This window comes from Sander lucioperca, chromosome 23, assembly GCF_008315115.2.
Source record: "Sander lucioperca isolate FBNREF2018 chromosome 23, SLUC_FBN_1.2, whole genome shotgun sequence".
NCBI lineage: Eukaryota > Metazoa > Chordata > Actinopteri > Perciformes > Percidae > Sander > Sander lucioperca.
In genome coordinates, this window is record NC_050195.1 from 14,555,153 (window position 1) to 14,566,671 (window position 11,519).

At 41.7% G+C, this 11,519-nt stretch overlaps 1 protein-coding gene across 1 annotated transcript in view; it reads right to left on the reverse strand.

The window, feature by feature from the left end:
* Window positions 1-11,169, reverse strand: part of svila (supervillin a) — a 160,174-nt gene extending 149,005 nt beyond the window's left edge. The window contains exon 1 of the mRNA XM_031298250.2: window positions 11,052-11,169. The gene's annotated coding sequence lies outside the window, so the exon portion shown is untranslated. The remainder of the gene's footprint in view (window positions 1-11,051) is intronic.
* Window positions 11,170-11,519: the final 350 nt, after the last annotated feature.

Below are 11,519 nucleotides of genomic sequence, written 5' to 3' on the forward strand. Positions count from 1 at the left end.
GTCCAGCCCTAGAGAGAAGACTGTGATATGTACATTTTCACGTCACGATACACCTGTTAGTTTCTATTGGCCGCTGGGCTGGGGTGGGTGTGGCCTACCTGCGCCACCGTGCTGAAAGGTGTCTCTGAAGCAGACTGAAGGAGGCTCAGAGAGGCTAACTGAGAGACAAGTTGTGTTAATGTTACGTCCGCGTCAGACTTGTCTACAAATGAACTGTCAACTGAGGGTCAACGCTGTTAGCACCGACTGACGAGAGAAAAGGAGCGAGCTGGCCACAGAGCGGAGGAGGAATCGGCACCCAAAGTTAACGACCAAGGTAGGCCTCAAATCCCTAACTCCAGCTTTTCTAGTTTTTTTAAATGCACGAGCAAAACCAAGCTCCATTATAACCCTAGACATAAGAGTAATCAAGCTTTCCCCAGGGAAAATAAATAAACAGTCAGCTACCACCACAAATAGAATCCAAGTAATTATGTGGGAAACACTGCCACTATTTTATTAGAATGACCAACATTATTTAACGTTACTAAACGTAATGTGAATCAAACTAGAATACATTAACTCGTCCGTCAACAGATACATTTTCATCGGCAATGGTGGTTGCTTAACAATGAAGACAACTCCCATGATCCCACGCAACTTTACGACGTTATCAAAAAGTCCGTGTTTTGATTGAGAGCGCCCTATGGAGATCCCTAACAGAAGGAAATGACATATTGTACATTTAAGTCAACAACTACTACTCATTATTCTCACATCAAAAAACTATGAATATGAATGAGTGAACCATACTTTTACAAAATCTGTTCACATATCAAATGCCTGTCAATTACTGGACAACAGTGCAGCATTGTCTCTGTGACCTACAGACCCTTTCCAAAAAATTAGAATATCATGGAAAAGTTTATTTATTTCCATAATTCCATTCAAAACGTTAAACTTCCATAGATTATAGATTCAGGGCCCACAACTTAAACGATTTCAAGTATTTAGTTGTTTATCTGTACATAATTTGGGCTTCCAGCTCATAAAACCCACGAAAACAGGATTTCAAAAAATTAGAATACTGTGAAGAAATCACCATTTACTTCTCAGTTTTTGCAGAAAAAAAAAGAAATTAGGATCACATCAAAGCAATCAAAATATGGTACTTTCAAAACGATACGTCAATCTTCAATACTTGGTAGGGAATCCCTTTGCCTCAATGCCACGGCGCATCGAAGCAGTGATTAAGGCAATCAGCCTGTGGCATTGCCTGGGAGTTATGGAAGCCCAGATTTCCTTGATGCTTGCTGTCAGCTCTTCTTTGTTTTTGGGTCTGGTGCCCCTCATTTTCCTCTTGATAATACCCCATAGATTCTCAATGGGGTTTAGGTCCGGCGAGTTGGCTGGCCAGTCAAGCACTGTGATGGCATGGGCATCAAACCAGGTTTTGGTGCTTCTGGCGGTATGGGCAGGGGCCAGGTCCTGCTGGAAGATGAAATGTGCATCTCCATACAGATCCTCAGCAGAAGGAATCATGAAGTCCTCTAAAACATTCTGGTAGACTGATGCGGTGACCTTGGATTTAAGAAAGCAGAGTTTACCAACACCTGCACTGGACATTGCACCCAAATCATGACTGACTGTGGATATTTCACACTGGACCTCAAGCAGCTTGGGTTCTGTTCCTCACCCGTCTTCCTCCAAACCCTTGGCCCTTGATTCCCGAATGAAAGGCACACTTTACTTTCATCGGAAAAGAGGACCTTGGACCACTGGCCAACAGTCCTGTCCTTCTCCTTGGCCCAGTTGAGACGCTTCCTACGTTGGCTCAGGCTCAGAAGCGGTTTGACCCGAGGAACCCGACAGTTGTAGCCCATCTCCCGGATGCGTCTGAATGTGGTGGTTTTTGAAGCTGTGACTCCCGCCTCATTCCACTCTTTCTGGATCTCCGCCAGATTCATGAATCTTCTCTGTTTGATAATCCGCTGAAGCCCACGGTCAGCTCTTCTGCTGGTGCATCTTCTCCTTCCCCTTCCACTAGACTTTCCATTGATATGCTTGGACACAGCACTCTGTGAACAGCCAGCCTCCTTAGCTATGAACTTTTGTGGCTTACCCATCCTATGGAGGGTATCAATGATGGTCTTCTGGCCAGTTGTCAAGTCTGCAGTCTTCCCCATATTGATCCTAACTGAGACAATTGAACCAAAGTGAAGCAATTTAATGACACCTGGGAAAACCTGTGCAGGTGCTTTGAGTTTAGTAGATGAGTAGTGTGTGACACTCAGTTTAAAACATTCATGCCCTGTAAAATTTGGGCTGATTTCTTCACAGTATTCTAATTTTTTGAAATCCTGTTTTCGTGGGTTTTATGAGCTGGAAGCCCAAATTATGTACAAATAAACAACTAAATACTTGAAATCGTTTAAGTTGTGGGCCCTGAATCTATAATCTATGGAAGTTTAACGTTTTGAATGGAATTATAGAAATAAATAAACTTTTCCATGATATTCAAATTTTTTGGAAAGGGTCTGTATATCAGCCTATACCCACCATACACAGGTCTGTGAACCCAGTGGCCCTGCAGCCCTGATGCAATCAAGTAGTGACAAGAATGCATACCTAGGGGTGCAACCAGTAACATAGCTCAAGCACGGCGTTCGTGGTCAATGCTTCGGTTTACATGTAGGGACCCTCATTATGCTACCGTGGAAGTGTGGTGCTAATTTGAGCCTTGTTAGTGGTATAGAACTAGCGATATTTTTACTTTACCAGTGCCCCGACAACTAGTGTTATAAGCTAATTAGCGGTTTGCGCTAAAACTGGTCACATTCGATTAGCATGAAAACATATCTCAGAGAACGGTCGACTCGGTACACGTGTGTAATTAACCCCTAGGTTCATTTTGCGCCTAAAAATCAGTAAAATGTGTTAACTCACATTTAAAGCCCTAGCTTGTTGTCAATAACAATCTGTACATTTATAGTTGCATTGTTTATTTGGTGTAATGAATAAATGCCAAATAAACTTGAAATATTCTAATATCAATAAAGAGCTGCTATTTGTTACTCTGAATAAAAGCTGAGATTTGTTACCTAAAGTAGCCATGAATAGATTATTACAGGGCCCCAGGTCGCATACAGTAAAAGGTCTCCCACTGTTCTGTAATGATAATTAGTTTGAGCACTAATATTTATCGATATCGCAAAATTCTGTATACTACGACAGAAGATTTTATCCGTAATATTAAAGTACCCTGTACACTTCTACTTACTCAACAAGTAAATCTGAATCTTGGTGCAGTTCCTTCCATCTGCCAATAGATGCTGTTAAAAGCTTAAAACATATCAAACGTCTTTATTAGACTGTTAAAAGAAGTGAATCCAACAAGGTTGAGAGATAAAATGAAAGTCTTATAACAAAGATGCATCAGATGTAAGTCCAGACTTATGTTGGGACACACATTATGCCTATCATACACTGGAAGACTGAAAAAAACTAAAGGCTGACACCACCTCACATCTAAAGACAATCCATCATAATGTCACTATTAGTCACAGACTATTCATGTATTAATTCATTCAACCTGTATTTATACTCGAGAGATAATTGAGGGGCAGGCAGCCCTCATTTACAACAACATTGAGTTACAAAGACAAAGAAAACAACAGAAGGAAGCAACACCATTACAAGAACATAGAAAGACACTAAAACTTTTGCGAAAAGGAAAAACAATGTGATAAACAGGTCAGGACAACCGGGATGCAAAAGCAATACAACTATGTAAAGCAATTACAAGTAGAAGTTTGGAGGTCTAAAATCAGATTTCTAAAATGTCCAAAAGGCACAAGTGAGTTGATTTTAAGGAAGTGCTGTATTTTGTTCCACGAGTCAGGTGCACTAAAACGAAAAGCAGTTTTTCCAAGTTCAGACCGAGTTCGTGGAACATGAAGTAAAAGCCAGTCAGCAGAGCAAGTCTGATAATGTCCCTCTGAATGACAAAGTAGTTCTGTAAGGCAAGATCTCCAACAAGGGCTAGATAAAGAGATACCAGTGAGTAATGGCTTGGGGTTCTTGCAGGGTCACAATATGCAAGACTACAACTTTGATTGAAGATTTGTTTTGAAAAAGTCAAACTAGTGATCAGGAAAACAATATGGGTGCAGATCCACAGGGTGACCCAGCCACTAACAGCATGCTGTTCCAGGCTAACAGGCTTTAAATCGTCATGGCTTCTCTGTTGCTCCAGAGATCTGGAGGCACCACAGTGCAAACAAAATCGGACATTTAGGAGATTTTCCTTTTTTGAATTTTCAAACAAATACTTTGTTTAACTACAAATCAACTCTTACCCACAAAGTTTTCTTGAGATTGATTTACTGGCAGTGAACACAAGAGGCGGGGTAGTTTGGAGAATTATAGACCTATAAATCATTCCTGTTTTGCATGTTTTCCCTTTAATGTCACGGCAACCAAGCCCACCCAAACCATACTTCTAACATACGTCAGCTCCTCAGCAAACCCTGATAGACAAAAACCCCATGCACGACACGCATGCAAAAACTATGTTACAGCTGGAGGCTGGTTTCATCACCAGCACTGGCCCATGTCTCCTAGCAGGAGAGACTAAGTGAGCATCTGCTTCCAATAGCTTCCCAGCCTCCACCCTCACTCCCCCTCTGAGGGGGTCTGTGGGAGGCAGCGGACCCATCGGACCCATTTGAAGCCCGAGCCCCAGCTCTCCAGACCGGGGCCCCCAAAACAATGATGTAACACCCAACGGGCTTATGTAACTAATCTCTGCTGGCAGCTTCTCCCTCTGAAACACAGCAAGTGGAGACCCTGGGAACACTCCAAGAAAAAAGTACACCACTTACACCTAGTTCTATCTAGCCTTGTAGATGCATTTGAGTTTTAATTGTCCAGGTTTTGCCAGGTAAGTACAGATTTTTCATGATTTGACTGAACCAGCCTATAAAGAAGCATCAACTGATGTACTGTAAAGGCCCCTACACACTGTCTGATGACAGCAATCTTACAGATTCATTGCATGTCGCACTGTGAGAAATGTGTTTAATAAAATATTGGGGATGTACTGTTTATTCGTATCAGCTTATCTGTTGGGTGATACGTAACAATAAATTGCAGGAAAGAAATGCCAAAGATGCGTTTAAGGTAAAAAGTGACGCCTTTCATAGTTTGTTCACTGGAGATCAATGACAAAGTTTATTTTCAACTGCAAAATGTCCCACTCAGCACAATGGTTTTATCACAAAAGTTACCCAGAGACATGTTTGTCGTTTCCTCCTTACTATGCTATAGGTCTTTTTTACAGCACACATTTTTTGCTACGTTTACACGTGGCCGGCTAGTTTCGTAAACGGACATTTCAACCTCTCCGTTTTCAAAAGTAGCATCGTACACAGCTGTCAGTTTTCAGAAAAGTGTTCGTTTACACGTACCTGTGTATATATGCCATCAATGCCGTCAAGAGCACGCCAGACCTGTAGGTGGCAGTGTAACGAGAAGCTCAAGCCCACGTTAGCCAATCAGAATCCCCAAAATAGCAACAACAGCAACCAATCACTTCCTCTCTCTTCTCTTCCTCGGCTGCTTAAACCTCCGTTTGTCTCAGTTTACATGCAAATAAAGTTTTCCAAAATCTCCACTTTGGCCGGAGTTTTTAGAAAGACTCGTTTTCAGAGGAGAATTCTCTGTTTTTGTGTAAACGAAGGGCACAAACAAAGGGGAATCTCTCAGTTTTTCAAAATAACCATGTATGTGTAAACGGGGTATGTGACTTGTCTAAGCAAGAGAAGCACAGGTTCAAGTACCAGTGTCCACTATGCTATTTTTATGAGCCAGCATGCACAATACCAGGACCCTGCTGGGTACTAGCATGCCCAAATGGAACACAGTCGTTGTCAATGTTATCAATTACACCGGTCACTTTTCTGCTATGACATTTCCAAATATCCGCTGTAAAAAAAAAAAAAAAAAAAAAAGAAGAAGCCTACTCCACTTGCTATCGTCAGGCTGTAGCAAGCAGATTTCTTCAGCTGTAGCTAGCAAGTGTAGTAGCGTATTTGTGTGTAAATAAGGTAATGCTAACAGGCCAACAACAGCATTGTTGTTGTATTGCAGGCAGCGCTAGCTAGCCATAGTATTATACTGTAGTAAGGGTTGCTTAAGTGTTAACTTCCCAAAACAAATGAAGAGCAACACTGGTCTATGACTGCTATACTAGCATCTCAGGTCCAGCACAGTGGATGTTCCAGTCCTGAACAGCGGACGCACATTTCTTATTTAGTACCACCACCATTGTACGCAGTTCACGTCTCACTGTCGTCCATTAATACCTGACAATGGACACCTCGTCGGGCATTAACCCGCTTATACCATGGTCACTTGCCAAATAATTTTTTTGTTTTTTAACCATTAATTCATTCATATTTTAATACGTTTTACAATCGAAATCTAAAGTTGTTCAAAACAATAACTCTGTTTCCCTGGTTACGCCTGAGGGTTTGACTAATACCTGGAACAATCATTCCCATCCCATAAGGTTCTTATGCAAGGCAAATGTTGTTCACTGCTCCAGGGAATAGAACGGACCTTAGATATGACTTGCCTCCCTTAGTAACGGGAGATTTGGTGCTTTCACAAAATATGTACACATTGAGATTTGTGATAAATAATCTTCAGTAATGTGGATATAATGACTAAGTGGGTAAAGGCAAATAATAGAACAGCTAGAACAGTCTGGTAAGTTCAGAAAAAAACATCACTTTACTGTAATGTAGCCTGCAAAACCAGGAAAAGACAACACTTGTCATATTACGATATCCAAAATCTAAGACAATATCTAGTCTCATATTACAATATCAATTTATGTTGATATATTGCCCAGCGCATTGCATATCTGGCACTCCACTTGGTTTGCATTTATTTACAACCCCAAAACACAAAACAGAACCCTGTGATTAAAACGTTACCTAACAGGTGTAACATTAGTGGAGCAGATCTGTTGTAAAGGCTAACGGTGCTCGGTAAGCACACTGACAGCATGTTAGAACGCACAGCCGAAATGTCACATTAGTGTTAGCCACCATGCTGACAGCATTCCGTGCTGTCGCTACTTTTCTAGCGGTTTATTAGCAAGCGTTTCTGGCATTTTGTCACGTTAACGAGAACACAGCTATTAGAAGTTAATATATGATGTCAAACAGACTCTGACACTGAAGGGCAGCTAACATTACATGTCTCCCTGAAGCTCCCAGCTGAGCTGCTAGAACTTGTGACGCAGTTAGAAAACAAGAACGAGCTAACTAATTATAACATAGGCATTTTGACTCGGTGGATGTCAATTTTACGCTAAAACAGTATTTCCCATCCTTCTTTTGATTCCTAGCCGCAGCCTGTCACTCCCTCTCTACTATTCGGTCTTTACCGTAGCTCCATGCCCTAAGGCCTCACAATGCCTTGTGTTGCTAACTTCCGCCAACTTATTGTTCAGACGTCACATAACAAAAGCATTTCGTTTTCGCATATAGGCGAAGGCGAGTAGAGCAAGATTCGCTAAAGTTAGCCAACACATTTGTAAAAAGCACACATTTGAGTAATTTAGCATTTGATTAGTATTGATTTTATTTTTACTATCTGCGACTTCCGGAATGCGTTCCAACAGCCCTACTGTGCTAGTCTGGCTCTACCCTCCTACGTAGTTCTGCATTTTCTTTCAGTACTACGTCTGGGTTTGCGGTATATTCTTGGGTTTTCTCCGGCCAAATCTTTACCGGTCCAATCAGCAAACAGAGGGAGTGGCTGAGAACGATAACGTTGAGGTCGTGCGCTAGTTTGAGTTGTAGTTCCGTAATGGCGGCGGAGAAAGATGCGAGCGAAGCCATTCAGTCTGTTGTGGCAACGCTGCCAAATATCCAGAAGTTAAAGCAACACTATGTAACTTTTCCCTCTTCAGTTCCCCTACAGGTTGTCTCATTGCCGCGCGAGCTGTAGTTCCAATGAGACAACCTGTAGGGGGACCGAACAGGGAAAAGTTACATAGTGTTGCTTTAAAGGCCGAGCAAGAACAATCTTTGCTGAGTTGTGTTGGTGGCCATGATGTGGCCCTCCTCCCCACGGGGTTCGGGAACAGTTTGATTTTCCAGCTCACTCCGTTAGTGGTGAAGGAGTTGGCTAAGGCTAACGCTAGCGATGCTAAGCCGACGTCACGACCAAACGTTAGCGATTGGTTATGGCAGATCCAATAGTTTTAAACTTCAACAGAGTACCCGCCTTCATGGAAGTTAACACTTGTCAATGGAGAGTGGCCAGACTCTCTGTACAAATGAAATGGACCAGAGTCTGGTAGGACCAGGCTAATGGACCAGAGTCTGGTAGGACCAGGCTAATGGACCAGAGTCTGGTGGGACCAGGCTAATGGACCAGAGTCTGGTGGGACCAGGCTAATGGACCAGAGTCTGGTGGGACCAGGCTAATGGACCAGAGTCTGGTAGGACCAGGCTACTACTGCACAGACCCTGGTTACAAAATTCCAAGATGGCAGTATCCGGGATTTTTTGGAATCACTTTTGTACAGTGGAAGGAAGTGGAGACGCATTGCCCATCTTTAAATACGGTCTATGGTGGCAATACTCAGACTGCAGATTGCACTTGCGTTGCATTTTGAGCTGGGCGATATGGAGAAAATCAAATATCACGATATTTTTGACCAAATTACATCAATGTCGATATTGCGACGATATTGTAGGGTTGACTATTAGTGCTTTCACAAAATATTTTCACATTGAGATTTGTGGTAAATAATCATCAGTATTTGGGATATAATGATTAAGTGGGTAAAGGCAAATAATAAAACAGCTGTATGGTAAGTTTGGAAAATGACATCACTTTACTGTAATGTAGCCTTTAAAACCAGGAAAAGACACGTGTGTCTTATCATGATATTACAGTATCCAAAATCTAAGACGATATCTAGTCTCATATATCGAGGTCAATATAATATTGATATATTGCCCAGCCCTAGTTGCATTACGATTTTCAGGTGACAACGCAGGAACTCGAACTTGCGTAGCCCGAAGAGTCCCAGTCCACGTACTTGTGTGCACCATGCTTCTGCCCTAACACTTTCCATCAAGTGTCAATTTCTGACAATCCCTGTGCCAAGTTCTGATTGGATGTGGATAGGCCTATAACTTGAGTAAGACAACAGTATACAAGAGGAACATGAACAGTGGGAAACGCTGTGTGTTCATACCCAGGCCTTCAGGAGAACACCTATTGCAATTTATTAAAAAAAATGAATTAGAGGATTAACCCCTTGAGATGCATCATCTCATTTTCAAGGGAATTTTCAGGCACAAAACATGGAAGTTTAGAAACATCCTCAGCAGATCATATTATACCGGATCCACCACGGCAAAACAAAGACAATGTACCAAACACTGTCATAAGGAACTGATTCAGTTAAGTCACAGTTTTGAGCCACAAATCTGAGGGAACAGAGCAACATTATCCATCTAAAGTCAATCCACTCTCTAGCAATTAGAATGATCAAGTGTTGAAACAATCCCTCGGGGTTCACTGACCTCACATCTTGAAGGTTTGGTGGAGGGGAATGGCTACTAATTAGCTTCCCTATGCACTTCCAAGTGTGGAGCAAAAACAAAAAAGTAGCATTCCTTATTACACGCAGGTTTTTTATTTTTATTTTGGCAGATATAAGGACCAGACTACCTGACAAATATGAAGGAAAGGAAAACACTTGGACAGTGCACTGTGTGTGCATGTGGGTGTTTGTCTAAAATGTGTGATATAGGCTAATTTGACAAAAATGTGCATCTATTCAACATAAGCTGTGATACACTGACCTACTGTACAAACTTGTAGTGCAATGATGTGTTTGCCATACATTGCTGCAAAACATGGCATTATGCGGTTTTCTTTAAAGATAAAGGAAGACAACCATTAAACCCGTAGGCTACATTGTGGCAGGGTGCGCCAAACACAATTGAAAAAAACTACAGTTTTAAGTTGCTTTGCTTATCATCATTTTCGGTACATTACGAGCATGAGATTTTAGACCTTTAAGGAGTCGCCAAACTCTTGCGGAAAATTCCTCGGTCAGATAATCCTCCAAGTGAAACTAAACAACTTTAGAATATTCTCAATTTTAGCATTTAGTTAGCTGCTGATGACAGCCCATCCCTGAGATCTTTCGTAGACAAAACACTGGATAACTTGCGTGTCAATTATAATATAATTAAGTCTAAATGTCACGTCCATAAACGCTGCATGGTGTGTTGGATGAATGCCGAAATAAAGAAAATATTGTAGTGAACTAAGCAAGACCTTACGTCATAATTGTTTTGCTAGGTATCTTCGCAGACGAGCATGGCAACATTAAATTTCAGTTTTTTTCAACGCAGTTTGGCGCTGCGTTCCCTCTCTAACTACAAGCGCACACACCGACGCAGACCATATGTCCTCTCCACCCTGCTGTAGTATTTATGTCATGTACAGTGTAACATAATATATATCTGGCGCCGTGGCCTGCGTTCAGAGATAATAATAAAAACGTCTAGGGCCTTGGGCCTAGGTCTTTAGTTTCACAAGTTGTCTAAACACAGATTCTTAACTCCACCTTGTAGCCTACTTCTCTGGGTCATTGTGGATGGGTTCGCTAATATGAATAGTCTCCACCTGTTGGGAGGATGGGCTCACCTGGATGAACAGTGTCTGAATGTTTCAAGCTTCACGCGAGAAACACCTAGCCCTATTTCATAACATTGTTAAGTAGGCTATTTCATACCAGACAAAACGTCCCTGAAAGCACCACCTGACAAAGAACAGCAAAGAGGTGATGCATTAGCAACATGTTGTGTTGCAGGTCAATGCGTTGACAGACTTCAAACGTCTCTCCTCTTTTTCTGCTGTTGTACAAAAAAAAAACCTTAAGCTGAACAATTGTAAGAGTCGTTCCTCAAGTTAGAAAACGTTAGAAACCAGAATTTCTACGCACCAAAAAATCCAGGCAATTAACTCACCGACGCTGTCCTGCGAGAAACAACTTCTCTCTGGTGGCCACCGCTAAACACAAGCTCTTGTAATATCCCGCGGACACACACACGCACAGCTGAATGTCATCACACAGCTAGGTCCGCCTGCTGTAAACTTCTTCTTCTATCAAGTCAACTAAAACAACACAACGTGTTGCCGACTGGAGTTTTCAAAATAAACGTGTATTAGGAAGTAGTGTAGACTTCCTTTAGGGATCAACTGTGCCCTTACATAGGCTATGCTTAAATTGGCTTGTTTCTAAAGACAGTATAGGTCTGTTTTCCAGTGGATTTTGCATAGCATAAATAATAATGCTGACTCATACACCATACAGGCTAGTTGCTCTTCTTTTATTTATGTATTCTAATTCTACTTACTTTATTTATTTCATCCCGTCTCAGCTTATCATCCTATTGACTGATAGATCGATATGTATTGCGGTCTTTCAGTTCACT